Source organism: Cyprinus carpio, chromosome A25 (assembly GCF_018340385.1).
Source record: "Cyprinus carpio isolate SPL01 chromosome A25, ASM1834038v1, whole genome shotgun sequence".
In the NCBI taxonomy this organism is placed as follows: Eukaryota; Metazoa; Chordata; class Actinopteri; order Cypriniformes; family Cyprinidae; genus Cyprinus; species Cyprinus carpio.
Window position 1 is genome coordinate 3477876 of NC_056596.1, and position 27564 is coordinate 3505439.

At 35.2% G+C, this 27564-nt stretch overlaps 1 long non-coding RNA gene, 1 other non-coding gene and 1 pseudogene across 2 annotated transcripts; 2 read left to right on the forward strand and 1 right to left on the reverse strand.

Annotated features, from left to right (window-relative positions):
* Positions 1 to 702: 702 nt before the first annotated feature.
* Positions 703 to 2822, forward strand: LOC109071573 (annotated as a pseudogene).
* A 17009-nt stretch (positions 2823 to 19831) lies between these two features.
* On the reverse strand, positions 19832 to 19972 carry LOC122135740. Its single transcript, XR_006153662.1, has one exon. It is a non-coding gene; the product is annotated as a U4 spliceosomal RNA (small nuclear RNA).
* A 1008-nt stretch (positions 19973 to 20980) lies between these two features.
* Positions 20981 to 23255, forward strand: LOC122135718. The gene is made up of 3 exons (XR_006153648.1): positions 20981 to 21124; positions 21421 to 21710; positions 22967 to 23255. It is a non-coding gene; the product is annotated as an uncharacterized LOC122135718 (long non-coding RNA).
* The last annotated feature ends 4309 nt before the right edge of the window (positions 23256 to 27564 follow it).

The following is a 27564-nucleotide window of genomic DNA, read 5'->3' on the forward strand; positions in this document are numbered from 1 at the left end:
GTCGTAACAGAAAACCCCAAATGCACATACAGTAACTGAAAACAAAAACTAGGAAACAATTGTTTAAATGAAAAACCATACAAATGTGAAATGTCATAGAAGGGATTCTGGGTGACACTTGGTCTTTTTTCTCTTCCCAAAAAGATTTTTAAAATCTCTTCCGAAAGTTTTTTAAATTACATGAAATATCCCAGTTTTAACATTTTAGTAAAGGAAACTTTGTGTAAACCGATCACCAAGTTTGGACCATAGCATTTTTTTTTACTAATATTTTTTTATACCCACTTTTCTTAGAGTGCAGTGTATGCTTAGCTCTAAACAGTTATTTTAGTTTCATTTATATACAGTTATAGTTTTTTATTAATGTTTTGAACAGCGTTTAATTTTTATATATTCAGTTTTTATTTTAGTTTTAGTGATTTTGTTATGCACTTTTTTTAGCATTAGTGTAATCACGGTATCTGTATCATGTGAACACAATCACCACACTGACCTGTTCTGGGCACATAATTGTCTTGCACTCTCTCTCTGTAGATGTGAACTCTCAGGTGACTGTGCTAATTAAAGCATTTCTGCGATACAAAGAACTAAACGTCCTCATCAACAGTATCCGTCAGAACTACCCAAAAATAAAGATCATTGTTGCTGGATGACAGTCTGAACCCAGAGAAGGTGGTCGGTGACAATATAGAGCACTACATAATGCCCCCGGCACAGGTACAAACATCAGGTTTTTCAGATTGAATGTTAATGTAATTTTCCTGACGTGTAAAGATTTACCTACTTTCATTGTTTGGCTTTTCAGGGCTGGTTTGCAGGCAGAAATCTGGCAGTGTCGCAGGTCACAACAAAAGACTTCCTGTGGGTGGATGATGACTTTGTGTTCCCAATGAGGACGCGCATTGAGAGCTTTTGTGAACATTTATGGAAGCCGTTCCTGAACTAGATGTGGTAATTGTTTTAAATCTATCATCTTGAACTTATTTAGTAACATTGTGAAATATTATTACAATTTAAGCTCACCAAGGCTGCATTTATTTGATAAAAATACAATAAAACAGTAACATTGTGAAATATTATTACAATTTAAAATCTGTTTTCATATACATTAAAATGTCATTTATTCCAGTCTTCAGTGTCACATGATCCTTTAGAAATCATTCTAATATGCTGATTTGCTGCTCAAGAAACCTTTTCTATTATAATCAATATTGAAACAGTTGTGCTGCCTAATATTATCATGGAAACTGTGGTATATTTATTTTCACACCGTTGGTCCATTTAATACATCCTTGCTGAAAAAAAAAAACAAAATATTTTTTTACCATTATAAATGTCTTTTACTGTCACCGTTGGTCCATTTAATACATCCTTGCTGAATAAAAAAAATATAATTTAACTGTGAGTTATTATACCTGTGATTTATGGACTGTTTCGCATGTGCATGTGCAATAAATGTTTATAGTTCATTAAAGTATGATAAATATTTTTCAAACCAACAGAGATCTGAAATCCTAATATGGATTTTTTTGTTTATTTGTGTCTTGCAATGGGATCCACTTTTTGTTTTTGACAATAGAGATCTGTATTGTGTCCAATAAAGATCTGATAAAGATAGAGATCTTATTTTTATGTTTGTGAGAGACTTTGGCTGATTTTGACCTTCTTTTCTTTTTGTAGTTTATTCTTTCATTCTCTCTCTCTCCGCATCAGGTTGGTGGTCAGGTAGAAGGAAATCAGTTTGCCTTCCAGTTGCAATACGAGGAAGGGAACAGTGAGGAAGGCGGCTGTATCACGCGTGTCAGTCGTACCCATGCACCCCTGCCGGGTTTCGATGGCTGCTTCTTTGCAGATGGAGTCGTCAACTACTTCCTGGGCCGGACGGAGGCTGTGCGGAGGGTCGGTTTTGAACCCGTTCCTCAAAAGAGTGGCTCACACTGGTGAGTGGACCTCAAAACGTTTAGATCAGAAGAAGTCACTGATTTGTCTTAGATGAGGTCTATTATTAAAGTTTCCCAAAGACCTGCCTAAAGTGAAACTATACGTTTTGACATATATTATATTCATCCATTGTTGTGAAATGATAAATGGTATCCAGGCTTAGGTCTTAGCTGAATCAAAGCATTGGTTTGGTACAGACAATCTTGATTTATTGTCCAAGAACTATAGTTTGATATTTGACAAACTGAGATCATGTCAGCTGAGATAAGTGTTTGTTCAGCAAGAATAAAAACACGAATCTGTTTTCATTTTTTTTATCCCCAACTATGTACAGAATTCTTCGTTGACGGGCTTGGAGATTTATTAGTTGCCACCTGCAAAGGTTTCAGAATTGGTCACCAAAAACACGGTCCCACGAACAAGTACGGTTCCTACAGGCATCCTCCCAAAAGTGATTCAGAGGCCGAAAATGACCCACCATTTTTTCAAGAACCATCTGAAATGCATCAAATACTAAGGAGCATTTCAGGTGAAACATGCCATTCCTCACACCTTATTAATCACTGGATATTTTTTTTTATTTACTCTACGAAAAAAAGGTTTGGATCTACTTATTCATATGAAAGCTTGTTTTTTACCATGGAATAAAAAAATAAAAAAATAATTGCTACTTTTTAAAATTCTGAGTTTTTTTTCTACACTATTCTGATTTTACATCTCACAATTTAGACTGTTTCTTGCAGTTCTGACCTATTTTCTCAGATTTTGTTTAAATCTCTTGAAACTTTTTTTTATAAGTTATAAGTTTTATAAGTCTATATTCTTTTTTCTGTTTTGCACAATTTTTGCAATTGAGTTTTTTGTTTGTTTGTTTGTTTTGCAATTGTAAGTTTATATCACAATTATGACCTTTTTTTTCTCTAAATCATGAGAAAAAAAGTCAGAATTGTGAGATAGAAACCCATTATTACAAGATATAAACTCAGAATTGCGAGATACCAAAAAAAAAGTTGCAATTACCTTTTTAATCTTTTCGTCCGTGGTGGAAACACAAGCCTCAACTAGAAAAAAAAACAATAAAAAAAAACAAAATAAAGAACAAAACATAAACTAAACAAAAATCTAAATACTTTTCTTTGATTCAAAAAGCCTTTTCTTTGTCTAGTTCATGGTCTGTTCACTGAGAACTGGTTGACTGGGTTTGACTTTCCTTTCCTTTCCTTTAATATCCACTCCAAAACGTGTTTTTTTTTTTTTTTTTTTTTTTTTTTTTTTTTTTTTTTTTTACATGAAATTTAATTTATGCACATGAAGTAGGAACTGGTTTCTAAAAATCATTTGAGATGTTCATGCAGTGTGAAAATGAAAGTGTTACATTGTTTTTTTTATAAGTGGATCATGCACAATTTTCATAAGTGAAGCATACAAAAGTGTATGCTGCTAAATATGAAAGCTGAATGAAGGTTGCTGAAACATTAGTTTATAAAACTCAACACATTTACAGTTTAGCAAATGCTGGGATTTCATATTTCAACATTTTAAATGTTATTACTTATTTTTAGAACATTTAAAAGTAGTGTTCATTCAGAAATAATGTTTTCATAAAATAATGGGAATGTTAGCAAAGTGTTCTTACTTCGTTACTTACTTTGTTCTTACTTTGAGCTGGGATAGCACATTAACAAGTGAGCTGAAAACAAGTTTTGCAGTTTCCTGTAAATCACCTGCTTTACTGTATACTCTCTCAGAAAAAAAGATATTACTACTTAAAATGATTATGTAACATATCAAAACCCAAACCCTACAAACTACAAACAAAAAGGATTGAACTAGCCTGCAAGCAGGGGGAAGGTTTAGAGAGGGCAATAGCGAGGAAGGAGGTTAGAACGGAGATCCTTAAAGATAAGCAAGCATACAAAGTTAAGTTAGAAAATAATTTTGGCAAACAATAATTTAGGCTCAGCTTGGTCTGGCATGAAAGAAAATTGTGGGATTACAGCATAATGTGAATAAGAGCACTTTGTGTATTGACGGTTTTAGATCAAATGATGACCTTTCAAATGCTCTTAATAGGTTTATTTTCAAGATTTGAAAAGTTTTGATTTTAAAGATTGAAGTAGAAGAATTGCAATGCCTGTGTAATTGGATGATTGTGGCCACATAGTCTTAGAAAAGGCAGCAGTGGAGGAAATTTTTTCTCTTAACTAAGATGAATTAAGAGTCCTGGTCCAAAAACTACATATGTGGGAGAGTATTAAAGCACTGTGCAAAAGCAATTATCTTTCAATATTTTCTGATATTTTTAATTAGTCACTACAAGCACAGAAGGTACCTACCCTGTGGAAAAAGTCTACTATTACTCCTGTTCCCAAATGCAATAACCCTAAAGCGTTAAATGATCTGAGGACCAGTTGCCCTCACCTCCTTAGTAATGAAATCATTTGAGAAATTGGTGAAGTCTGAGATATTGAGTAAGACTGGACAAAGCCCTCGATCCTATGCAATTTCCATATAGAGCGAATAGAAGTGTTGAGGGATCCTTTACTTATGTTGCTAAACTTACTGACTAAGCATCTGGAGGGGAAAAATACCCGTGCAAGACTGTTGTTCATTGACTTTTTTTCTTCTGCTTTTAATACTATACAACCTCATTCTAGCCAGAAGATTGCTAGAGTATTACAAGCTGAACCACAACTTAGTGGGATGGATACTGGACTTTTTAACTAACAGAATGCAGAGGGTAAAAGTGAATAGTAGCTTCTCAGATGTATTATGTTTATCCACAGGATCCCCTCCCAAAGCTGTGTTCTTTTCACCATTACTATATATTTTGTACACCAATATGTGTCAAAAGCTTACATGAAACAGGATATTTTGATTTATGATTTTGTGGACCTGGTGCGATGATTCTTATCTAAAGTTAAATATTACTAAAAACGAAAATACATGATTATTGATTTTCGCACACACGCTGTTGATCACGTCATACTACGACTATTAAAAGGACAGGTTGTGGGATCGTGTGGAGAGTTATAAATATCTTGGCACAATCATAGACTCAAAACTGTCATTTGAGTTGAATTGTGACATGGTCTGCAAAACAAAGGCTCATCAGGTGTTTGAGTTGCCTTAGGAAGCTTGCTAAATTTAACATTGATAGACACATGCTGACTTTGTTTTACTTTGCTTTTATTGAATCTATTATGTCATTTTCCATTGTGGTGTGGTATGGAAGCCTGTCAGTGATGAATAAGAACTCCTTAAACCAAATTGTTAAATGGGCGAGTAGGATAATTGGAGTAAATCAATGGAATTTGGGAAATATTTATACAAATCAGCTGTACTGGAAAGCAAATGTTGTCTTGAATGATCGGTCGCATCCCTTAAGGAATGACTTTCAGTTACTTCCCTCTGGTTGTCGGTTTGTGGCCTCGAGATGGAAGACTAGACGGTACAGAAATACTTTTGTTCCAGTGGCAATAGAAATTTTAAATAATTTGAGTAAGACAGATGTTTTTAGTATTTGATAGTTAATTTGGACAGAGGATGTGTATGTGTTATGGTGCAGCAGCTGTTTTATGTCTTCTATGTTTTTATTTTGGATGACGCCGAATTCTTCTTTATCGGCAAAACAAAACATTACCTGTGGGTACGAAATAAAGATACCTTACCTTTACCTTACCTTATATGGCACCTTAAAGGTACATATTAGTACCTAAAAGGTACAAAAGTATATCTTTTGAAAAAGTTTACTGCCCCCAGTGACAGCTTTTGTACCTTTTTTTTCTGAGAGTGCAGAATTAAACTGCAGTTAATTTTGCTTGAGGTAGAAAAAAATTCCTAACAATATTTTTTAATAACGGTTGATGGTGTAGCCTGTATATTATTTATTTATATAAGAGTCAGATTTGTATTTTATTGGTTAAAATCAACAGTCCTGCAAAGTTGTCACCAAAAAGTCAAAGTGTCATCAGTCCTTCACCTTTGCATGTTTACTGGATCAATATTGTCACTTAATACATTGTAGTGCCAATAAAGAGTCAATGCTCTGTTGTCATCTTATTTTTTTTTTTGAGAAAATTATTTATTTGTTCCTATTCTTGAACAGAAAGTGGTCAGCTTACGTATCCACCGCAGAAGTAAGCTATTTTCTGCAAATGTCAGACTTCCGATTCATTAGCTGCTATAAGTAAATAACTAGAAGAATAACAAAGGGTAAACTTGCACTATATGTGTTGATGATTAGGAGTAAATAGCATCTGTTGGTATTTGCACTTAGTACAAATAGCATATGCCTAATTTTAATTAAAAAACACTAAAAAAAAAAAACAAACTATACCCTGTATGTGTAAAAAACGCTAAAAAAAAAAACCCACATGAAAAAACACACACAAACTATACCCTGTATGTGTTATTTGTAGAATGCTGTTCTGTCGGCACACTGGTTGCCCAACTCCATATTTCCCTATGAGTATTTGCCTGAGAGGTTTTGCATAAAAAAACAGCTCATTTGCATTTAGGGATTTAGGGACTGTTTTTGAGCATGATTACTCTCAATTTCAGTTGAAATGCATTCAGCATTGTTTTAAAGTTATTGTTTTCTCATCAGGAAACAAACCCCATAAGTGTCTTGTGATCTGGATCACATTCAAATGAGCTCAAGTAACAAATCAGCATTATTACTAACTTACTCTGTGAAATAGAGTCAGCACTCGTTTAATTTATCTCTTGTATAAAAACTCCCCGTGGTCTAACATAATTGTTTTAAATGTTCTGAGGACAGTGCACTTCACGAATGATAGGATTGCTATCCAGTTGAGTTTACACATTCCATTTTACACTTGACCATATCTGGGCCAGTATAAAATGCTCTCAACTTTATTTTTTCACCGTTTTGAGAGGAGTAAAATCTCCAAACAACCAGATACAGTGACACCGGATCCTCGTGTTGTCAGACTGAGAGTCCAAACAGCTGATAAAAACTTAACAATACTCCACAAGTAATCCACACCACTCCAGTCCAACAATTAACGTCTTGTGTTACACAACTGAATTATAAGATTGTAGGTTGTTAAAAAGAGCACGTTAGAATGCTAAATGCTAAGCATTAAATACTCTATGAGCAAAGCAATAACATTATGTGCTCTACCCAGTCTGGCCAACTATTTTCAATGGAAAAGTCGCTAAATTAGCAAATCAATGTCACTGCATCACATTTGCATTTGCCTAGTATCACCTGTTCATCAGTTTGCTTCTCTCCTACTCTCTGTGTTTACATAGGGTACTGTATTTTAAAAACACTCAATTCCCAAAAACACACTGTTCTCATTAAGAGATTTTTTTCTGTTTTCAGAGAACAGAACAAAAATTGAATTAGTGACTTAAAACACAAACCTATTAAATGGGACATTTTCAACTATTTTTGGTAATATTATATTATTCTAATATGGTTATTATATTATTTATTTTATTGTCATATATAGTAGTTATCAGTATAAATTATAAAACACTGTAACAAGTTAATGTTTATTGGTGGAAGACAATAATGTCTCCGATTAAGCGATTGAGGTGTTTTTGTTGTTGGATGTAATAATGAACATAGTAGTCGTCGTTTACTTCTGACATCTGAGCCCCTGAAGACACAGAGGATTAATGTTACTTTCATTGTGAAGGGAATGCACGATCCCCAATCTGCCTAAATGCGTCTGTGTTCACGCAAATCATTCGTGATCGAACTTCATCTACAGAAAAAGGGAGTATAAGGTTTTTTATTAATCTTTGCAAATCGCCTTTCCTAATATGTAAGATGCACGCAAGTTTTGCAGCTAAAGTAAACAGTACTGCTCTCACCCCACAGAAGAGAGGGGCAGGGTCAGCACAGCTCATTAGCATTTAAAGCAAAATGGACTAGAATGGCTTGCTAAAAACAGAGCTCATTTTGACAGGGTAAAAAAGGTGTTCTTTACAGTACCATTGAGAAATTTTAACCAAATTATGTTATAGACTTTTCATCAAGACCCTAAAGAATCATATCAACTTATAGCAATTGGGCATCTGATGACCCCTTTAAAGATAAAATTAAAAATTATTGCACTAAGTATGCAAAGGCCTTTGCAGTTTTCTGTGTGTTGTCACTGATGGTACCCTGTGTTTTACAGGTCTGAGTGGAGGTTGTTGATCCTGCAGATGCTGTTTTGGGTTCTGATTCAGGGCCACATTTTTTAGGGGTCTCGGCAAAGAGAGGAACAGCTGTTTTGTACCGATGGACATGGTCGTAGAAGCATGTGAGGTCCAGGGTTGGGTGGTGTGTGTCAGGTGCACATTGGGTTTTCACATTCGCAGCCCAGGCGTGAGAGAGTTTTGCATTCATCTGCTGGATAGTGTCAGGGTGGTAGTCTTTTCAGGACAGCAGTGAGGAGATAATGATGTTAGCATTTGGGAAGGTGGTTGAGGCCTTTTCCATCACTGTTTGTAGTGATGGAGCCACCCTATCCTGTTGGGCTCTCAGGTTGTTTGTGCTGGTGTAGATTATTACATGGATTGGGGTTCCCAGTTTGTCCACATTTAGCAGTTTTGAGTGTGCTCTGTGTGTTTTCGGACACCAGAATTTGGCCACTCTGTGTGCTTCTTTTCATCAATACAGTTTTCATAAGATTAGGCTGGTCTGTGTTCACAGCATGAAAAATACGCTTTTAACGCTATTTGAGCACAAAAAAATAACACTTATTAAAGCTATTTGAGCAGAAGAAACAACATTTATGAGACAATTGTTGTGAACGGTTTTGGAGAATTTGATGTTTCAAAGAGATAGGAGCTGCACTTGCATGCCCGAGAGGTGTTTCAAAGACATGACAGAGTGACTAGTAATATAACTATTTACTGTTGCCAGAAAGTAATAAGTACATTAATAATATTACTACTGAAAGGAGTAACTGGTAATGAGTAGGGTAGGGTACGTTCCAAAAATTTTTAATATCGATACCAATACCGATACCTTGACTTCGATACCGGTTCCTGAATGATACTTTTTTCGATAACAAATTTTATGAAATCAATTGTAACAGTAACAAAATTACATTATCTAAAAAAAAAGAAATAAAAACACTTTGGTTTTATTTTTCAGCTTGTTGATGTTTATACAAACTCAAAGACTCATCTCCTGCTGAGCCACTGCACAAAGGAACAAAATGTAACCAACACAAATCAATGCAAATAGTTTTAATAAAGCTCAAATAGTCTTCCATTTACACATCTGTTAGGCTACATTTACACTAGTGCATGTTCATTTTAAACCTCATTGCTCAGACATCAGAAGTCAGATGATTTCTATTTATTTTCCCACTGATTACTGATGAGCATTAGCAGCTTCCAGCGCTGTCTGCCTGTGTTCTCTCTTCCATGATCGCTACTCTGACCCAGAGGTAATAACATATTTAATTTCAGCAACATTACATGGCCAAAACACACATTAGACTGCAATCGGAAGTTATTAAAAGCACTCGATGGTGGTTTAAAGTGAGTTTTGAGTAAAAGCAGAACATAAATCTTATTTATTGTCTTATGTAGCATGATGCTACAGTTTGCATGAATGGTCACATAACACTCGCTTTCGGTCGTGTAGTATGAACAGACATCTACATATGATCGGAACTCCACGCAGCTCTCGCACTCTCCAATTGGAAATGAATGACTTCCGGTCTGTCGCTTGTTAGAGATACTGGAAAGTCGGCTTGAAACGCAGTGGAAATGCCAGTATGACGAAGATCGTTTTCATTTTAAATGGGTCGTATGATGCTATTTCAATTTTCCCTTCCCCTTTGAAGTGTTACAAGCTCTTGGTGCATAAATAAAATTTGTAAAAGTTGCGAAGACTAAAGTCTCAAATCCAAAGAGATATTCTTTATAAAAGTTAAGAGTCAACCACACCCCCCTAATACGGCTCGTTCTAACACGCCCCCACATCTCTACATCACAGTGTGGGAAGATTTGCATAACACCGCCCAAATGTTCACGCTAAGAAAGAAGGCGTAACTTTTATTCTCTCTGTAGTATTGTTGTTGCCTCCGCTGCCACCATGTCGTGGAGACACCGTGTGTTTCGTTGTGAAAGCGAAACTACTTTGCTTGGCCTTCCAAAAGAGGACACGGCTAGAATCAGTGGTTAAGTTGTATTTCAACACTGTTCCAGAACAGTCCAACCCAAATAGTCTGGCACTTCTGACTCACAGCCTGTAAGTACGTTTTTTATATTGAAATAATTTGCCACTGATGATCCAAACGCAAGTTTTGAGCAGTAGAGAAGGCTTGTTGTTTGTTGTTTCTCCGATCACAAATGCAGATATGGTTTTATATTTACACTGCACGATACGCAACGCAATGCGTAAAAAGGACAGTATAAGTCATTATAATCAGTAATTATGTCCCCACTGGATGCAACAAACGAACTTAGCGAACTACTAAAAGAGAACCGATGATTGGATGTGCACGAGCAGAGCAGCTGGACTGAGTCTCGTGCTGCTGGCCTGGGAGACAGCATAGTATGTTAAGACAACGTAACATTTCCGTCACACGCTTGAGGCATTCGGCCAATCACAACGCACTGGATAGCTGGCCAATCAGAGCACACCTCCCTTTTTCAGAACAATGAGCTTTGTAAAAATCAACGCGTTTCAGAAAGGTGGGGCACAGAGGAGAAACAATAATGTACATTATATGTAAAATACCTAAAACTGCATAAACACATTGCATTACACCAAATACACAAAATAATGTTCTTTTTAGTAGCATTATATGTCCAACAAAAATGCACCAGTGTAAATGTAGCCTTACATCTAAGGGGGCTGGCAGCCTCATGTATGGGACACATCTCTGAGTGTAACTGGTGTAAACCAGTGGCGGCTCGTGGGTTTTAAAATAGAATTGTATTGGTCTGGGGATCCCTGCCGATTGTTATTATTATTATTATTATATGCTTAACCACTTTAAAATGGCTTTTTGGTGGCTTTTAGTCAGAAAACTTAAGGAAAACGACACACATACAGCAAGATAATATAATTTCACTTACCTGTCCTATCACTTGAAGCAAACATCCATCCCTTCTTTAAAAGTCTGTGTTAAAAGAGAGATGCCTGTTGTGCCATTTATTTTAGCTGACTGATGTAGCCTATATCCATCTGAGGGGTGTTCTCCCTTTTTTTTCATTTGTATATATACTGTTTGAATGACAGCTTGGTAAATCTGTTGGCGATCAAATATTCAATATTGCTAACGTCACTTACTCATCATAAGTACTTGGTACATTATCGGGACACCTTCAAACTAACAAAACAAAATCAACCAATTTACTTATACAAGAAGATCGGTTTATATACCAGAAGGGAGGCTAGCCTCCTTTGCAAGGTTTCTTTTCTCAACACTTCTCAGCTCTGAAAGTGAACACTTGATGCTGCAGCTCTCCCCCGGCCTCCCCCTCCCCTTCTCTGTCACCTAGCGGTTGTAATTACATCAGCAGATTCGCCACATTCGCGATAGAAAAGCGGCACTTTCCAACTTCAGTAACATGTTATGGTATTACAGCTGTGAAATTACAAACAAAAAATCTAAATTCTGAGACATGAACAAAAACAAATACATAAAATCATCCACATTAAAACCTCAAAATTTTCACCAAAAAATTCCTCCCCAACCTCCCCCGCCCCTGCCTCCCCCGACAAGCCGACACTGGTGTAAACTTGATGTGGACCGACTATGGAGACCAATGGGTGTATTAAGCCGCTTTTCCACTGCATGGTATACGGCATGGTACGGATCGGTAGGTTCACTTTTGGGGGGGTTTCCACTGGGTACAGTACCTGGTACTTTTTTTTAGTACCACCTTGGTTGAGGTTCTAAGTGAACCGTACCATTACCGAAACGTGATGTGTAAGCTCTGCTGATCACGGATTGGCTGGAGAGAATCATCGCTACATGCATCAATGACTTGAGAAACAAACACAAAAGAACTGCTAGATTTAAATCAGCACAGCCAGCCAGCCAATGATCGAACACAACTGTTTTGAATGAGCGCACCTTTTTTTAACAACCAAATAGTTTTGATGTCTGTTACGGAAGTACAGACGTTCCTCTCGTTGATAGTAAAGGAGTGGATCCAGCGAGGGCTTGATGGAGCGACGCGGAATGAAGAAGTTTTTTTTAGGAGTCGTGGCAGTAGAGGCGGCACAGCTATAACGACATGTAAATAATCCTAAACGTTCTAAAGCGATACTAAACTGCAGTGGAAATGCAAACTGTGCGGAGCCGAGCCGTACCATACCTTACTGAGCTGAGTAATACCACGCAGTGGAAAAGCACCATTACAGTACCACGAGAGCCAGGACTGTGCACAGGGAGGTGGCCCGGTGGCCAGAGCTACTGCCCCTTTTCCCTCATCGATTGAGTTGCCCCTGTCACCAATCCCCCATCACCCCAGCTCAAAGCTGTCTGTTCCCGCTACGCTAAAGATCCGCTGATTCCGCTAATCCGCTCCGTGTTTTCCCCCCCGCTCCGCAACAGACCACAGTTCCGAAGCTCGTTGCATTAACTCGTAGATGCATTACAATCTACATTACAGTTAGTGGATGATTCGCTGAATTAGTAATTTGGTAGTTTGTTTTTGTATTTCTGCCGGTAATGATTTGCTCTCTGTCTTTTAAAAGTGATAACAACAAAATATCCACTTTCTTAGAATTAGAATGTCTAATAAAATTATTGTACCAGATCAGATCTAATATAAATAACACAAAATTATCTGTTGTTGGCACATTTTGTAGAAAAAAAAATGCCTTTGCAAAAAAGAAGACAGAGACAGAGAGACAGAGACAAGGCAGGCTGCTAAAGGTAGTTCAACATTGCAAAAACAAAAACACAAAAAGAGAACATAAAAAACAACATAAAAAAATTAACAATTTTTCAAAACTTAAACCCTGTATAATTAAGTATATTTCCCATTATAATGACTTGTCTTGATACTAGTAATCTATAACACATCATATTTTATTAAAACCATATTAATAGTAGGCCTATAAATAGTTAAAAAATAATATTAATGTTCTATAAATTATGTTTATTAGTATATAATATAGATTTATGCTGTAGAATAATAAATTAAAATCCTAACACAAATAAAAGAAATCATATATTTTTATTTTATCATACTCAATATAATTATAAATGATGAAGAAGTACAATGAATGTATCTATCCTATCCCAAATGAAAGTATTCCTATCATTTTAAATAATCAGAATGTATCTAAAGGGTTCTAAAAATATGGCTTCTTATCAAAAAGTGTTCCCATGGCTCAGTTTGCCCTGGTTTAGGGGTAAGTTGACCCGAGTCGAGTCAGTGGGTAAGATGCTCCATCTGGGTGTAAAGTGACCATCTGACCAAATCTGATTTAAAAAATGTATTTAATAATTTCCTTTTACAAACAGTCATATTTATTTTCATGAAGTTAACATTAACAACATACAACCAACCAAATAAAGTTTAAATTTCAATATTTAATTGTTTGGATTTCTGAAAAATGTTGAACACCAAAGCTGTAGCCTTCCTAAAAACAGACTAAACAGAGACATTAGTGACTACAGGTGGAAATATATATCTGATTATAATGCGATGAAAAGCCTTTTCTGGTTCTTATCAGAGAAGGATTTGGTGCACTTGTACACTGTCCCTATCAAATAAATAACAAATAATATGTACGTATTGATAAACTAAACCAGTAATATCACATTTAATATCACATTAAAATAACAGTTTATAATTCAGAGATTTAACTTACCCCAACATAAGGCACTGTAGTTAAGTTAAAATGCTGACTTGATTTACCCAACAGCAGTTTCTCCTTTTCACAGTCTGGCAGAAATGATGGGTGGTTCCAAAATATATGGTCACAAGACAGTAAAAGTGTACAGCTGCCAAGAAATGGGGGTGGCTCAACTTACCCCACTCTCCCCCTACTTCCATTGAAGATGAGGCAGAAGCAGGTTCAGAGAGTGAGGGAGGGCCCACTTTTATCAAAACATCTACAATAAAGTCTGAAATTATTACAGAGTGTGCTGTCTTTTCTTTTAATTGTATATTTGTAACAGGGGATAATTTGTATTAACTAGCACCCACCCCACTGGTGCCCCTTTTTTGGTTTGAGCCACTGCCCCTCAAAATGTCTGTGCACGGCCCTGACAAGAGTGCAGACTGCTCTGTGCACTTTCAAATTGCTCTCGTGGATGTCAAACACTGATCGATCTGTGCCGCGCCTCTAGTCGAACACACCGGCTAGTGCTGCAGGCTTATTGCCTCACTGACGCTGATGAGATTAACCCACTATAAAATTGTATGTTATATATCTATATATTGTAATATCATACCGCACGCAATCTGCTATGCCTACTGGAGTCTCGTCAATAGGTCACACATGTGCTGATAGCTCTGAAGTAAACTAAACCTGCTCCGGAGCAGGTTATGTTCAGAGAATAAGTAGCTATGGCTACTTGCATACCCTGAGAGTTACCTCCGTTTTTGGAACCGAAAGCTGAGTTTATCCACTTCCTTATCCTTAAACATACCTGGGTGTCACATAACCTGCTTTCTGGAATACCCCGTTTTTGACAAGGTAATAAGGGAGTTGTTTACACGAGGAATTTTAAGGAAAGTATGTTACAGACATTTCATGAAGACACCCTAAATAATACTAACTGGAAAATGGGCATCTGAGGTATACCCTTTAAGAATTTACACATTAACTAGGCTACCTGCAGCAGGATTACATGTTGGACTACTTTTAAACTGTTGCCGCTAGGTAGGGTTGCCAACTTCAGAAAAGGAAAATAAAGGACAATTGTGATTACTTATAAAAAAAAAGAAAGATATGAAAATGAGGGACGCTCAAAATATTTGTACTGTAAATTCTATGTCATTTCCGTGTCAACAGTTAAGTATAAATAAAAGGTATAAAAAAAATTATCACATTTGTTTTGCCTATCCTATTTATACTCAATTATTCTAAAAGGAATTTTAATGTCATACCAAAAAAATGTCACACACATTACACACAAAACATTGGCCATTATAGAATTACCATTATAGAATTGTGACTGCACAAGTGGTGTAGTAATTCAGGAGGTGGATATACTGTAAAAATACATACATAAATACAAATTTGAAAGCATAACAACTGAACGTGTATGAAACCTTAGTCAATAGAGCGTTTTGTTTAAACAATGGCACTGACAATTTTGAACTAAAATGTTATAGCAACCATAGCCTGTGAATGAATGAAAATGCATACATAATTTCCTCATGAAAATACAATCACTGAAAGTATGATGTTACGTAATGACACGTTAGGATTGTTTACGCTTTCATCAGTTTGGTTTTGTGTTCTCATGTTTCAGAGCAGGGGCATTGCTAGACATAAGCTCTACTGGGGCACATGCCCCCCATTACTCATATCACTTTTCTTTGTTTGGCGTTTGATGCATGTATTCAGTTTAAGCCATACGCAAGCCTAAAGATTCACCCTGGGCTTGTGACAGCTGAAGTGGATCTTGTGAAATGTGTGATCGTATCGCCGATTACTCTTGAGAAACTTAAAGACGAAGTAGACTACGAAATAAAAATATCCAAACTTTTTCAGACTAGTGCAGTTTGCACTGACGCTGCCCACTGGTTCAGCTTCATCTGAAAGTTTAAGTTATTAGGAGAATCTGTAAATATTACGCCAAATAGAAGCAGAACATCGTGCTATACGCACTTTCATCAGATCGGGTTAGCCCACAACAATTTGTTGGCTATTTTACAAATGGGAATACAACAAATTCATGACAATGTTTTACAACTTTAGAGTGAAAAGTACTTTAAAAGTGTCTAGAATGCAAGAAAGTAATTTTTAAAGCAGTTTGTAAAGCATTTGCTGCATGGACCTTAAAAAAATGCAGCAAATCCTTTAAATTTTAAGGTATTCAGAACAGAGCAACATAAAAATCTAAGCAGCTATACAATTATAGGGCAACGTTTTACATATATGCCATTATAATTTGTGTTTTATTTTTTAATTGGACAGAATTATAATATAAAACGCAAATCATAATCGGGCCAGTTTTAGGCTTTTCCTTATTATTATATTTAAGACATCCATCAATTATGGAGATGAAAAAAATGACTCGCCATCTCCTCATTGGATGTGCCTTTAGAGAGAAATGAACAAATTACATAATGAAAGAGTTTCTATTTTTGCATTATTTTGTTTTAAAGTAGTAATTTAAAGCTTCGTATATATATATATATTCGTATATATATATATATATATATATATATATATATATATATATACATATACATATAGATACACACACACACACACACACACACACACACACACACACACACAACGTTTTGTTGATATTGTGAGTCCACACAAATAAAATTAGACCCTTTATAGTTTAGAATGATGTATTACTCTTACTTTTATGAGAAAAAATGACTGCTTGTTTCCACTGAAAAAATGCAAGGCGCTGGTGCCTCGGTGTCCTGCAAAGCGCTTCCACTCTCCGCTCAAACACTTGGATATGCTCTAACAGCGCACATTTAGGTTAAACCTTTAAACAAACATTGTGATATGCTAGAAATGTTTTATATATAGATTTTATTTTAGGCAAGTCGTGATGATTTGAGAAGGCTAAATTGATCAAATATATATGATCAATTCACTATGCCTCTGGCTGCTTGGTCCTTATAATTTACATTACAAAAAACGTACATTTAACGAACAAAAAATGCTCCAAACTTTTTTCAAAATTGACTTTATATAAAACCAAAATGAAATATAATCACTTTTCCATTACATACAAAACTGAACAGTTGAAACAGTAGTTTAAGCTTTTTTTTGGGAAAAAAAGACTAGATAGGACCAGTGGGTACGGAAAGTATTCAGACCCCCTTAATTTTTTTTGTTATATTGCAGCCATTTGCTAAAATCATTTTTTTCCCAAATCCAGGTGTGAAAAACTTGTTGCATCTTTCCCAAAAAGACTCATGGTTGTATTAGATCCAAGGGGTGCTTCTATTAAATACTGAGCAAAGGGTCTGAATACTTAGGACCATGTGATATATCAGTTTTTCTTTTTTAATAAATGTGCAAAAATGTCAACAATTCTGTTTTTTTCTGTCAATATGGGGTGCTGTGTGTACATAAATGAGGAAAAAAAATAACTTAAATGATTTTAGCAAATGGCTGCAATATAACAAAGTGTGAAAAATTTAAGGGGGTCTGAATACTTTCCGTAACCGCTGTATATTTGAGGCCCGTGCAGGGCTCTAATCCACTTCATCCAAAGCTGTTTTGTTCTCCGTCTTCATCTGTGAGCATGCTCTTTATACATGTATTTTACCATTTTGTTACCCCCCCCCCCCCCCCCAAAAAAAAAATCCTGCAGGCGCCCCTGGTCATCGCAATTCGGAAAAAGAGGCGGCTTTTCTGAGTCATTTTATTTTATGTATTTTTAATGTTGAATATATGTTATATAAACATATAAAATGTAGAACATATAAAAAAGTTGTTTTCTTTCAAATCAAAGCTAAATACATCCCCCCCCAGCATAAAAGTGAAACTCCGCCTATGTCCAGAACACCGTAAGGTACGTTGTACCTCGGTGTAATTTGCATACATATTTATTTCTGAAATGCTGGAAAGTATTGAAAAGAACAATACTTCATAACTGCTCACAGCAACTGGGAGCAGAAAGAGAAGAAAAGCACGCAAACATTCGAAATGGGTCTTTATTATGGCAGCAGTAGGTATGGAATACAGTTTTAAAATGTGTATTATAAACGGATATATAGGTTACATAACTATATCGCATATAATTATATACAACTATAGCACCTTTTTAAACAGGAGATTTAAATAATCAAATAATAAATAGGATTATATATTATAAAATGTGCTTGGAATAATAAGAATACATTTGTAAATAAAATTCATTTTATTTGCAGCAGACAATTGTGACTGGTCACTTGAGCAGCCCGTTCTCAGGTTCATAGGATCACAGAACTCACTCCTCCTCTGTGAATATATCGCCATCCGAATCCATGAGTTTTATCACTGAGGTGATATGTACATTTATTTTTACAGACGTCCACATGAGAAACAATTACCGTCTGAATCACCGTATGCTGTGTATGCTCTTCTGTATCATCCGCGCCACAAGGATGCGCTCTTTTCTTTCAAATCAAAGCTAAATACACGTAGAAACAGCGCATCCTTGTGGTGCGGATGACACAGAAGAGCATACGCAGCATACGGTGATATGGAGAGACACAGAGGAGACCGTTGACAAAGGAATTATTGAATAAAGTCGTTATTTTAGTTTTCTTCGCTTACAAAAAGTGTTCCCGTCACTTCATATAACCCAGATTGCACGTCCGATGGCAGATGGAGTATTCTGACGACGACTTTCATACCTTTAATGTACCTTGACACTGTTATTTACTTGGCAGTCTATGGGACAGTCTCAAGCCTCCCGGTTTTCATCCAAAATATCTTAAATTGTGTTCCGAAGACAAGCGAAGCTTTTGCATTTATAAAAAAAAATAATAATAATAATCATTTTTGGGTGGAGTATCACTTTAAGTTATTTCCGTACTATGTCATGTGCGAATCAGTGGGCGGGGCTACAGAATTAGTCGTTGATAATATTCTTCTATTTATTAGAGGGGCGGCGAACTCCGGTCCTGGAGAGCTGCAGCCCTGAAGAGTTCAGCTCCACCTGCCTGTCGCTTCCTAGTTACCCTTCAGACCTTTATTATCTTGTTCATGCGTGGTTGATTAGGGTTTAAGCAAAACAGCATGGCTGCGTCTCTCCAGGACCGACGTTCGCCACCCCTGATTTATTACATCACAGATAAGCACGTTCCAGTCTTTTAGTACAACGATCTCTTCTATATCAAAAACTCAAGTAAAAGTTGATTTCTCAATTCATGACCCCTTTAGAGATTTTTTTCTTTTCTTTCATCTCGTTTTTAAAGAAAATAATACCATGATTTTATTAAAAAAAAAAAATTTAAAGATCACTAGGATCTTTATATTATATTCAATTCAATTAAAGTTTATTTGTATAGCGTTTTTGACGATACAATATATTTAGTATTACCTCGTCAGTGGTGACTCTGTCATATGGCGTAATCAGACAGACGATGAACACTATTAACGGTGTTCTGTCGATGTAGCATACTTTGTCAGAATAGCATACCGGAAGTTGAGTTTTATAGCGGAGTCTGTCAATTTAGCCTACTTTGAATGGGGGTATGCTGTTTTGATAGCCCCTGGTTTAATACAAATACAGTTTATAAAGGGGTATGCTGTTTTGATACCCCCTGGTTTAATAAAAATACAGTTTATTCAGTTAAATTCCACCAATTTCACTGCTGCGCATGCGCATTAACCGAAGGTGGTGTTCCGTCAGAACAACGGCAATGATTATACGTTGCAATCAAACTTTTTAGCAAAATGTGGTAGTTTATGTTGTTTCAGAGTGGTGTATCATCTCTCCTCAGGTCTTTGTAAGAGCTGGATCCAGCCTAAAGCTGGTGTAATTCCTATAAGTTACAGAAACAGATATACAAATACAGAGATGATTAGCGTAGCTGCTGTTCCCGCCAAACAAAAAATATATGCTCAACCCAAGATAAATAATAATGTGTATTACATCAGTTATAACTTCAGTAAAATAAATATCAAATAAACTACAAGAAAACTTTGCTAAATAAACAGCTTTAAACTAAGACAGAATGTCTAATCCACAATTGTTATAAAACACAGCTAATACACACATTCTTTCTTTACCAAAATTACCAGTCTCCGTAAAGACCGTCAAAAATTGCCAAAGCCGACTATATTTCAAGTCGTCATGGCGGGGTATTGGGTAAAGTTTTCAATTAGCAATAATCGCGCCTCGGATAAACCTCATAGGCTACGATACTGCCACTGCGCAAAGCTGAAGAGGAATAACTTAAAGTCAGCTTTAGTTCAAACACGAATCATTTCACAGAGACGGTGACCGACTGACGCTCACGACAAGATGACCGATCGAGAAGCGAAGACGACACGAGTATGCATAGCAGTCTAGTGCTTTGTTTAAAAAAGTACAAATAAGCAAAAACAGCATTTAAAAATTTATTTTCACCTACTTTCGCGGTGCATCATGGGAACGTAGTGACGTTGGAGAAACGTAGGTGACATCACGGGTACGTAAGCGTCACGCTGGTGCAGTAAATGTAATCACCGCTAGATGTCAGCAACGGCTCAATTATGAGATGTGATGCACACAAAAAGCAGCTACAGAAATCCATCCATAATTGTTTATACATGTAGAATGATTGAATAGCTAACTTGTTATTGTTATTTTATTTTTAATGTTAATGTATTAACTATTGTGTAAGTATAAAAATAGGAAATACGTTTTAATTTTATTGTAAATGCGATTTTTCTTTTTCATTGTTTGCATAAGAAATATATTCTGCTGTTTTAAGCAGCTTAATAAACATAAAACAGTATCACTAATTAAAACGGTAGAGAAGTTTGACTAAATTATATATTTATTTATTTTTAAGGAAGAAACGTATATATGATATTTCTTAATAAATTGTGTTTTCGTTGTATAAGCTAGCACAGCACCATGGGCCATTATGTACAATTATTTAAAATTCACCTTTTTGATTATATAGCAGTGATATTTTGATGAAAGACAATAAATTAAATACGATTTACAGTACATCTTTAAAAATATTAACCAACATATTAACCCATATATGATTGATAATAATAATAATAATTATAATGTGATTATTAATAATAATAATAATAATAATAATAATTATAATAATAATGTAATCAATAATAATAATAATAACTATAATAATAATTATTATTATTATCAATTCATTTTGTTAAGCACCATTGGAGTGAGTTGTCAGGATGTCTATTTTGGTGTGATGGTCCCAGCAGTCAGTCTGTCATTCTGATGTTTTTCATTGTGCTGATGCTGTTTCTACAGCGACTGATCGCCGTGGTGATGTGATGTCAGCACTTTGACAGGCTGAAGTCTTGATGATCAGCAGAACGGTCAGTCATGACGAGGATCCGCAGCTCGTGAGTATTGTGCGCACGTTGAAACTCTTTAAACTCAGAAATCATTCAGATAAGAACTTACTCAAACCATTCTTTCCTCTTCTACCGAATGCATCCTCTGGTTTCCATAGGACACATCTGTCTTTGATTTAACGCTTTCTCTATCCACAGTGTTTGTCATTGATGTCACTGCACACTTTCTGTTCTGGACATCTCTTTTTTTAGAGGATTTAAAAATGTGATGCCAGTGCTATGTGGAGTTTCTGTTACTTATTTTAAAATATCTTTTGACCAGTATTACCTCTGTTTGGGTGCAGGAGGAAGTTTGACATGAGAAAGCACGCTGAAGTTCACAGCATATGAGAGGCGCCCGAGGGCCCTGTCAGCCCGGCTTTGATTTGGATCCGGATCTCAGGGCTGGAAATAGAGATTAACAGATGGCAGAATGATGGCGGTGCATCAGGCTGAGCGGCCGGGCCGGGCCTCACCCACGCCGTACCCGCTGCACCGTGAAATCGCTGGGGGTTTCACACCATGCCCACACGAGAGCTCACGCTTGCTATATGAGAGACCTACAGGATTGAAGCAGAAAAATCCCTCATGTCATGTAAGGATTTCTCCACCGTTTCATAACTCCACAGCAAAGTACTAAAAAAATACTTTAAGCTATAAAGTTACCTTTATTATTAAGTTACTGGTTAATATTGTAAAAAAATGAAAGAAAGATATAAATAGTTTTTGCTAAAACTTTAACATTCTTTTAATGTTATTATTATTATTAGTAGTAGTAGTAGTACTAAGTATGTTACTTCACATTATAAATTTATTATAATTATTAATTTTGTTATGATCATAATGATATTATAAAACATATGTAAAATATTATTATAAAATATTTTATTATTTTGCAGAAGTAACTTACTAATATTATTATCAATTCATTAATAGTATATTACATATTTTTATGGTGCAATTGTATTGCACTATAGAGCAAACATTTTACTTTTATAGTTATAATCAGTAAGTTACTTATTAATATTATAAAAATAAAGCAATATTTTATAGAACAATTCTAATGCATTAGAGCAAAGTTCATTATTCTTATTTAATATAATCAAATTAATATAGATGTATTAAATTAAGTTACTTATAATAATTAAGTTTTATTTAATTTAATTATTAATTAATTTTAATTAATTAGGTTTTATAATAATAATTATTATTATTAACATAAATAAGTTACTTGGTGATCTTATAAAGTAAATAATTAAAAGATAATAATAATTTTACTTTAGTTACTTTATTATAAAACAAATATAATTATGGAGCAATTATATTGCATTATAGAGCTAAATTAATTATTATTATTATTATTTGTACTAATGAATATAATAAAATAAATATTCAATAAAATATTAAAATTATTTATCAATAGGTGACATTGATATTCTGAAGTATAAAATATAATTACATTATAAATAATTATAATTGTATTATTATGAAATTATCATCATTTTTAGTTAAAGTTACTTTAAGTCAAATGAAACTAGTAACAAGAATGCATAAGAACTGAAAGAAACCACACTAATCACAGACGAGATCAAAGCAAAACCCTAGAGCAAGGTACTAGACTTTATATATATATATATATATATATATATATATATATATATATTATATATATATATATATATATATATATATACAAATAAAGACTATAAATGATGAAGATGAAGATGCTTTTTTTTTTTTTTTTTTGATCAAAGTGATGAGAACAGCCTAGTTATCTATGAGTGTGAGTGTCTGTCAATTCTGTGAACTTGAGATCACTACCAAGATATAACACTAGCATTTCCGTTTCAGCTTCCCAAACACAGGTTATTTATCTATGAGTCGGCGAGAAGTCTTGCATTAGTTCTGGGTGTATAAGGAAGCAGAATTGAATCAGGTTGAGTGGAGGAGTGAATATCTGTCTCATCATCTCTCACTCCACTGAGTCAGAAAGCGACAAAACTCTACACAACTCTCAAACACACGCGACGAACAAAACTAACAGATGCCAGTGTGGACGCATGATTGGAGCTGATCTCAAAGCAGACAGGTGGGCATACCTGCACAACACAATTAGCACATGCAGCTGGTCAAAAGCAGGATCTCAGTCTTCAAACACACACACAAACACATTAATACCTTCATACTGTCATATGACCATACACAATCTTTAAGCTGCCAGCCATTATGAAATTTACCATAGTTATTCACTAACAAAAATACACTGTAAAAAAACATTCTGTGGGTTTGTATATGTACACTGCAAAAAAAAAAAAAAATGTGTTGTGTTTCAGGGTTAAAGGAAATATCCATAAAATTGTTGGACAATGTAAAGGTAACAAATTCCATTTTTATTATTTATTTATTTATTGGTTTGTTGAAAACTTTATTTATTTATTTTAAAATGACTGGAATAAAATTGAAGGATATACAATCTAAGGATATAAGTCTTACACTGAAAACAAAAAGTAACCTAAAATATAAAAACTTTAAATTGCTGGTTTTCTTGAAATCAAGGATATTTTTACTGTCGCTGAATCAACATTAATTCATACCACCAAACTGTTCCCATCATGCATTGGGGCATGAATAATTAATAATTTTTACGTTTTTATGCTTGCTTTTGTTGTTAGCGTTAGTAACTTGCTGTTTTGTGACATCTGAAGTTCATTTTCTACACAAAATGACCCATTCATACTCAAACACTGTCCGCGGATTGTTAGCGTCATTGTGTATGTGTACCAAGAACTGAGTCTCTGTGTTCATTTGAGTTCAATCTAAATAATATATTACCCTAAAAAGAATAACAAGAAATCTATATGCTTATTTACATAATTGTTAGTGAATCACGTTCTTTAATAGCATGGTTTTATTGGTGCTACATTGTTTGAGTAAAGTATACAAACTGTGACTGAGTGAAATGTATTTGAGTATAGTATATGCATAATAAACTTAAAATAATTAAGTAGAAATTACTCTTCAGGCTCTAACTGGCCACGTTAAATGTCCTTTGCTGATTTTACATAACTTAGTTAAGTAGATTTTACTTTTAATTTTACTTAAATATGTGTGCAAAAAATTTAAAAAAAAGACAAATTAAGTACATTTTACGTATAATTTTTTTCAGTGTACAGTGCTTTTACAGACTTTTACTATGATAAAATAAAGTTTTGGACATGTATTATGGCCATAACTGCTGCAAACCACCACTTAAACCGGCCTAAGCCGGTTGTGGTCTTAGCCTGGTCCAGCTGGTCTGGTTTCAGATGAGTTTTGGGCATTTTTCGGCTTGTCTTTTTGCCCACTATGCTCGGTGGCACTCATGAGTCCAGTGCAGTTTTACTTAAAACAAAAATCAACAACAGTACAGAGGGATGCATTTCCTGAGTGAAAGACCCCTGCATTCTTAAGGATCTTGGTTTGTACCAATCGAAACTCGATTTTCCAGCGGGACTGGAGTCTCTGAGCAGCAGAGGTGTGTGATGAATCAGATGCAGCGCTTTAGCAATATGCGTGTCTAAAATAAGCCGCCTAAGAATGTGTGATGAGTTTTTCTCAACTCCTCGATCTCACGCTATGCCACCTTTCTGCGTGTAAGAGCCTCCATCTGCCACACAATCTTTCCACCGGCCCCGGGAAGCCACCTGACTGGAACGATTTACAGGCGCCAAGATCCTTCACATCGAGTCTGAAGCTTCATAAAGGGAAAATTCAGCTGTCAGGGAAGTAAATCATTATGAATCAGGCTATGAACACGGAATCTGCAGTAAGGCCGTATTGACTTTGTGTCCCAAGGTTTTGAAAAGGGATGGATGAGGGATTCACTCTTTTATGGGTAGTTAAATTGAATCAAGGCCTTTTTCAGGTTTAGGACGCACGGTGAGCAGTAGAGGGCTCTCTAACGGCGTCGAGTGCGCGCACGTAAGCACAGACAGATGGAAAAGATACTTTATTGATCCCCGAAGGGAAATTCAGTGCAAAACGGCAGGAACATCAAATAAAGTGTGCATAAATACACAACTTTCAGCAAACAGCAGTAAACATTACATAAAGTGCAGCCAATCATGTCATACAGGGCCATATTTAAGTCTCTCAGCATCCATTAGCGCTGTCCTTAATGGTTAACGAAATTAAATAGCAGCTGAGCTGAAGGTTATGGCTTAATATAAATTAGTGTACAATATTCTATATTTGATTTCCCATATGAACTTCAATGCAAACATAAACAATACAGTAGCACGTTAACATTTTGGTAGCCTACTTAGGCCCATGGTTCTGAATGAATAATGTTTATATTAGCATGAAACTTTTTGTTTGAACTGCCTATAACTAGCCTTATTTTTAAGAGATATTATTTTTGGATTTAACCTCTGGCTTAAATATTTTTGTTATAGCGTCACGATCTGCTGTTGTGCAGAACTGTGTTGTTTAACAATCCAGTCACACTTAAAGTAATCCAGTCGCACATGTGTCTGTCTGCTCTGGCCTGTAACTCATCACTCACACCGTTGCCAGTGAAGGCCGTTTCTCTGCACGGATCTCATTACTCAATCTCTCTCTTTTTCATTTCCCTGTCTCTCCATTTCCCTGTCTCTCTCTCTCACTTCCATCTTGTGTACAGCTGCCTCAGCTTTAAGTCTGACTCAGGGCTGCCACTCTTGATTCATCCCATGAGTCTTTGGGGCAGTGGCTGCTCTCTTCACAGACATGCATATTTGCATAACCATAAATCACTCACCAAAAGTGACACTCTGTAGACAATGAGGACCCGGCCTCTTTGTTTCTGTACAGCTACAGGATTCAGTCAAAATAAAGAGATCTTATAAAACATAACGTAAAGAACATGTCCAAATCATATTTCACATATTTCAACAAAAGAAAGACGTATAAAATAATATTTTGCCCAAAGAAAATGTGACAATTAAGCATATCCCTCCTAATTCTTTATATGATTTTTTTTGCATTGTGACATTATTTTCATGATTGTTAATCATATCCTTCTTCCCATTTTCATTACTGTAATGCAAAGTCTCTGTAAATAGGAATTATTTTTTATTATTTAAATAATATTCAAATATGAATATAAAATATACATTTTAGCTTTTTTTTTTTGCTCTGTGGCATTATTTTCAACACAGTTAAGCGCATCCCTCACATTCTCATTACTGTAATGCAAAAAGATAAAAACATAAATAAATAATAAAAAATGTAATCTCAATCTCTGTAATAGGCACTGTTTTATATTATTAAAATAATATTAAATATGCACAATCCAAAAAAATAATTCTCTAAAATATAAATTATATATTTTTATTTAGTTTTCTGTTATAATATATAATAAAATATTAATATATTTGACATTATATTATATTATTAATGTTTATATTATATATTTGACACATTATATTATTAATTTTTAAAATATAAAAACTTAAAAGTAAAACATCTAGACTGTTTATGGTAGTGAGAATTGGGGCTTAATCGTTAATAAAAATAATGCAAAAGATCTTAATAGTACTTAACTAGGTTTACTTTTCTCTTCCCTCACGTGGAAACTGATCTGGAGATGACATCTGGATATGCAGTACATGTAACAAGCTGTTTGGAGTCTCTTGGGCCCTGCACAAGAATTCAGGCGGACAGTATTTAGAAGCAGCTCTCAAATTTACAGCCCCATACAACAGAATCCCATATAGAGATCGGGGTTTGACATCTGGTGTTTGATTGAACGCTTCATATTTTGCTTCCCCACACAGGGTGACAGAAATAGGATAATTTATTGTACAACCCCTGACAGGAATAAACTACACCGTGTCCCACTCCGGGGAGATGGATGCGACTCTGTTACACTTTCACAGGTGACTTGAACTGTTGACAGATGATACACTCGATGGAGTTTGATCTGTCAAAAAGGAGAAAGTTGTTTGAGTTTTGCTGAAATAGCATAGCATTAACAGTAGGGGTACCATGGTATCACAGGGTAATATCATGGTACTTTCATATTAAACATGGTCCAGATAGATAGATAGATAGATAGATAGATAGATATATATTTATTTACAGAAAGCACTATGGTACTTTTATATATACTATGGTAATTCATGGTTATGGCACTTTTGTGTGTAGAGAGATGTTTCATTCAAATGTAAGTTGATGATTATGGTACTATAAAATGAAATGAAAGTACTATGGTACTTTCATATATCATAGTGCTATTTTCATTAGGTATTTATATAGTAGGCTATTCCAAGGCACTTAAAAAATATTATGGCGGTACACATCTTGAAAATACATGGTATTGTCATTGTACATGTCTAAAACAACATAGTATCAGCATTGCAAAAAAAACATAGTAATACGATGGTACTTTTATAAGTGCCAGACTATAGCTTTAAAAGTAATCATTGCAT